The sequence below is a fragment of the Candoia aspera genome, chromosome 1, assembly GCF_035149785.1.
Source record: "Candoia aspera isolate rCanAsp1 chromosome 1, rCanAsp1.hap2, whole genome shotgun sequence".
Classification (NCBI taxonomy): Eukaryota; Metazoa; Chordata; class Lepidosauria; order Squamata; family Boidae; genus Candoia; species Candoia aspera.
The window spans coordinates 216,589,774-216,595,780 of record NC_086153.1 but is presented as its reverse complement, the minus strand read 5'-3'; positions in this window follow the sequence as shown (position 1 = coordinate 216,595,780).

Sequence of the window (6,007 nt, the reverse complement as noted above, 5' to 3'; positions counted from 1 at the left end):
ATCTCGAGTCTGGGGCAGAATTGTAACCTGAGAAAGCATATCACATGACACCCTCCCTAGCTCTCACAAAGATGAAGGAAGCGAAAAATGTATTGAGTCTTGTAAGATTCTGTTACTGTAACTTTATAATAAAAGTGTAAGAATCCGACACAATTGGCACGATAATGACCATTTAAAATGCAGATTTCAGATTTATCGAAGATGTGTACCAAATAAAAGAAAAGGCCTTGACTAAAGATTCCTGCTCAAACTAGCTAATTAAAAGCAACCAGACAAGCCTGATCCCCCTCCACGTTCCCTCCCCCTTTACACCAACTGTCTGGCATTCCACTTCCCATGTCTCCAGTTGATATGACCTTGAATTCCATCCTTAGACCAAACACCATTTTTCTCACTCTCCTCTAATTCCCCCTCCCTTCTGGTGCTTGACATGTGTTTGCTCAACTGGCAGGAGACACAATCAAAGGATCCACCAGTTCCTTGATGTGGATTCTGATAAAAAGTATTGTAGTATTGGCATTCATAACTTTGGTCTCCTAGTCTAGTCTACCTTGAAGGGCTGGCAGCACCAGAGACTTTTTCCCCTAGTTATCATGCCCTTAACTTTTTCACTGCCACACTCAACTTTCGTTTTCAATGAATTTTTGTATTTGCATTTTTCCCTTACAACAAATTTATTAAAAATGTATTTAAAAAGGATTGACATTTGCATTTTACATTTAAATTTACTTTCTGTATAAGTAAATAATTTGCTTATATTGCTTACTGCTATTTAGTGTTAAATACATAACTTTTTAAAAAACTTTATACTTAATATAATTGTGGGGTCCGGCCTCAAGGATGGCCTGGAAGAAAACTGAATGTTTAATCTCTTATTTCAGCTCCAGCACTTCTTGAGTCTTAATGTCCAGTCAGCTATGTTGGAAGTTCTGGCAAACCCAGCATGCCTCATTTGCATGTGAATTAACATGTAAATTTAGTTGCCCCCAATGCAACTCTGAGGAAGCTGTTTGTTGCCACTCCCACTTCCTCTTTCTCTCTTCCTTCTTCTCCACCAGAAGCAAGCACAGGGATGTGTGCTGCTCTCCTCCATTCTGGGCACCATGTGGTGGGCCTGGAATTCCCCTTTTTTCCATGCAGCTCTTGGCAGCTGTAGGGCTGAGAGTTTAGGGCAAAACTAAGTATTTAGAAAGAAAAGAAGAACAAAGGAACTTCATCTTTTTCACCAAGATGGATGTAGAGAAGCAATAATAAAGCCAGTAAGAAATTCTTTTACTTCTTAACCTAATCTGTCTAAGCATGTGATTCTTTATGCTTGGGAGGGCTGAATGTGTAAGAGCAATAACCTGTGTTTCTCTGGTATGCTCACTGAAGCTATCTAAGATAATTTTCTTTTTCTGTGCCAGCTTCTCAGCTGTGTTATAAGCTCTGCTCCATTTCAGTGGTTCTAGCAGGTCACTGAATTGGCTTCAAGCTAAGCAACGTTAGGGCCGAGGGGCACCATTGTCGGGCTGTGCTTAGGGCATCCGTTGGCCATAATCCAGCCCTGCTCTCAAGGAAGGCACTGCGGCTGACCTCCACATGAGCTTCAGTTCTACATGGCGAAGCTCTGTGATTTTTAAAAATTTTTTCCAAATGAGTGTGGAGGAATAGTTAGCCATCAATGTAATCCCAAACAGGTACAGGTATAAAGCTCTAAATACCAGTTAAGAAGATTAGCCACTTTGTAAAGATAAATATAAGTACATAAATTGCTGCTCCTTTGTACCTGGTGGATCTTTGAAAAATCACAGAAAAACCAGCAGATTATCTCAAATCCCATTGATTTTAATGAATTAGGAGTCAGTCTGGATCCTGTCCTTTGAAATAGCATTTTCCTTGAAATCTGTATGGCCCTGACCCTGTTATGCTTCCAAAAATTTGTAAGACCTGTTTTTTCAATAGGTGCTGGATATAGGCAGGGTGTTTTGTGATTCGACTTGGTGTATGTTGTTTGTACAGGTATTGATGTTGGCCCAATGTGAGTGGCTTGTATTGTTGGCTAGGTTTAGCCTACTTTAAATTGCTCTTTAATTTTGTACATTGCCTAGAGCAGCTTCAGTGACTGAGGCAGCCAATGAATTGATTCAGTCAAGAAGGAAATATCATGAATATTTGTCAAATGTACGTAAACTCTCAGAAGTTGAAGAAGCAGATGTCAGGGTAGCCTTACTTCGAATAAGACACGGACTCACTTAGAGGGCCTAAGGATTTCTGGGTTTATTGAAGCAGAATGCATACGGAGAAAAAGATGGGAATGCGAGTGTGGTAGCAGGGTGTTCTGTTTATACCCCGGTGGCGGACCTTGTCCTCCTCCACCCCCCATTGTCCCCCAAGCCAGGTCCGGATGGGTGATTAGAGTTGGTATGGGTCTGACGATGGGTGATTCGGGCGATCTCCGATGTTCCCCTTTGTTTCTTTGCCTTCGTCCGGTGCAGGTGCGTCCCCCGGGGTAATGGGTGGGAGTTCCCCCGATCTGTTAATGGTTTCCAGGTCCTGTCCGAGGTGCGCTCCTATTGTCTTGGTGATTGATTTTATGGGTTTGGGTGCTTAAGGGATGATGTGTGTGTTTAAAGGATAATGGTTATCCCTTCCTCTTTCCTGATGTGCATGTTCCCTGTTGTGATGCACTTATGCCTTGCAACGGGGAACATGACACAGATGGACGTGGGATTAGTTGCTGAGATGACTTTTGGAATAATCAGGGACACCCACAGGCAGATGGAAGATGGTGGGCATGGTATGGTGGTTCAGGCCCTGCCCCTTTTCTTCCTGCGTGCAGCATACATTCATAGTTTATTAGGCAAAATACCTGTTTTTTTGCAGATACTAAGAGAATTGTCAGACACCAAGTATTCCTAATATTTTCCCCCCAGACTGGAGGTCTTCAGAATTAGTTGGATTGCAGTCCCCCTCACCATTGGCCAATGGCCTGGTGGGAACCAGCCCAGCATATCCGAAGGGCTACAGTTTCTTCAGCCCTGAATCAAGTGCTAAGGAGCAACTTGACAATGGCATGGAGCTCCTGGCAGGGCTCTCCATGGCAACTGGGCCAAGGGATTCTAAGGGAGGTGGTGGGTGGGTTCAAGGCAGTTCCTAGCAACTCAACCCAGGGAAATGGAGGAAGAAAATAAGGACAACTAAGAGGCCACCAGAAAGAACAGGATCAAAATGGGGAACATGATGAAATTGCTAGTAAGTGAATAGAAAGAAGGTTTCAAAGGGAGCTTTCCCAGCCTATCAGGGAAGAAGGGTCAGTGGACATTATCTTGGAAAAGGCAGGGGAGGCTTAAGGAAAATTGGAGTGAAAGGACCAAAGCTCGTTAAGGTGCTCCAAAATAATTTTTTCCCACTAAAAAAGTCCAATTACACGTTCACATTAAATTCCACCTTGGAATTAAATGTAAAGCCAGAAAAGTTGGCATTGGTGACCACTGGTATATCTAGCTAGGTAGAGTAACTAGCATAAATATTAGCATTACTGCTGGAAGGTCTGAAGGTAATACTCTACGCTGATACACGTGGGGAAGAAAGGTTCCTAGCCCTGGAGAGGTTATTAAAACTCAGTCATGGGGGAAGCAATTTGAAGAAGCAAATACAGCCTTTGGGAGCAAGAATGGAGGATGGTAAAAAAGTAATAAAGGAGAAAACATTTCTATATACAACTGAGCTATACATGTGTTTGTTGCAGTATGCAGTGTTTTTTACAGTATTGCCAAAATGCTTAAAGAAACATGCAACCCTCTTTCAAAAGACATGCTTGGGGCTGTTTCCTTTCTGTTTGTTTTTTTGCACTGTATGGTATCACCATATGTGTCAGATGTGTCTGGTTTGTGTCTTATAAAATAAATGGATAAATTATTTAGTGTATTCAATTATATAGTAAGAATGCATGCTATATGTTGGAGGGGAGAGATATACCATGTTTGCAGTACTTGTTATTGAGATTATAATCCTATACAGTATGTACATGCTTGTCTGGCTTTTTATGATTTGTTAAAAATTATCATCTATCATCTATCTACCTACCTACCTACCTACCTACCTACCTACCTACCTACCTACCAACTATCTATCATCTCCAGCCCAAAGCAGAGCTCACATGGCTTATTCCCGAAAGGAACCAGGCAGATACTTAATTATTTTAGCCTCCCCTGCTAGTAAAGAACCTTTGTCAGAGCCAGCTTGATATTTTGTCCCCCTCACATCTTCTTGGAAGTTTTAGCAAAGTCCCCAACATGCCTGAGAACCTGTCCATGTAGCACAAATGCTATTGAGACCATCACACCCGGGCTTTTACACTGCCTTGTTGCCAATGCAGTTCAAAAACGTTCATTCTTCCTCTGTTGACATGTGTTATAGGTCTGGATGGAAGTTTCCTTCTTGATTCTCTCTTCTCAGATGAGGAGTTATTTATGACATACAGTGTCACTAGAGTTTGCCTGGCAGCAGTGAAAATTCACAAACAGATAATTGAGGGTACTGAGAATGAGTAAAATTACGGAGAATTCCTTTTTTATTATTTATCTGTTTTCACATCCTTTTCTGGCCTTCAGAGGCCACTCTTTTAGTTTGCAATATTAGTATTAATATTAAAAAAATTTCTAGACGTATCTTAGTGTTTTAATATTATAGTATCGTGTTAGCTATCCTAACTTTTAGTCATCTTTTATCTCTTACACTGATATTATTAGTGTAATTATTGAAATGGGTGTAATTTTTCCTGATTGTATTTTATACTGGTCTATGACTGAAATGAAGATGATAGAGAGATAGGGAGATAGGGAGATAGATATTATTTGTTTTTACAAAACACAAAGTGATTCTGGGCAACATACAATAAAACATTAGACGATAGATAGACAGACTAATTCTATGTACATTCTGAAAGTAAATATCATTAAAATCAGTCAGGGTTACTTCTAAATAAAAGTGTTAACTTAGAATATGGCTTGCATAGCATAAATGGATTAAAACTTTGATCTTTTGTTGAATTGTTTCAGAAGAGAGATTGTTAAACTGAGGATTTGCGAATAAAGATCACATTCATAATTAATGTCAGTGGGTCTAGGTAGAAATTAGGAAAGCTTATTCTGATTGCTCTGCTCTTATTTTCACAGACTTCCAGTTCTGAGACTACTCAAAAAGACAGCGCAGGTAAATAGTCATGGTGTCTTTTGCTCATACAGTTTTCACTGAGGTTCCTTCCTTGCAGAAACAGCAGAATAAAGGCAACGGGGACAGATGTTAACTCCTCTCAGGATTCCTGTACTCCAGAGATCCTCATACTACAAATGTCCACCCTGAATGCATGAAGTTGTACATGTATGCATGGACTGCCACATACAAAAGGAGCCCTGACTGTATCCAAAGATGCCTTTCTTCTAAATCTCTAATTCACATGTGACGTGCTGCTGATACAGCTGCTAAGCAGTTCTTTACCATTTTGTTCGGGTGTGTCAAGCCCCCAAACAGTAATCAAGGAAGCTTGGTTCTCACAAAGTCTCAGGAGGCAGGTTTATTAAAGGCAAAAGAGGCTAGGTTACAGAATCTTAGCAATCAAATATATTGTACTTCACCCCCCATTTTATCAGCAAGTACAGTGAGGTGGGTTCCCCTTGGTGTCTTTGATTCTCTTTCTGTTGTCTTGATTTGAGGGAGAGCTGGCTCCCTGTTTATGAGTTGTGAACCAAATGTCCATCTGCTCGTGTTCTACAAAGTGTTGCAAACATCCCTTCTCATTCCCAGGGCAAAGAATTCCATTGCCGGTTGGGAGATTCAGCTGACTTCCTATTGTATCAATAGGCTGACAGATGGGAATGGCTCATGTCACATTACTACATGATTTATGTTACAGGAAGAGGGCATTCTGCAGAAATAATATATTGGCAAGTAATTTTCTTTCCCACAGGTAGAGGAGAGTAAAATCTTCAAAGATGCACAGCAGGGATGTAATGTATGTATGTAT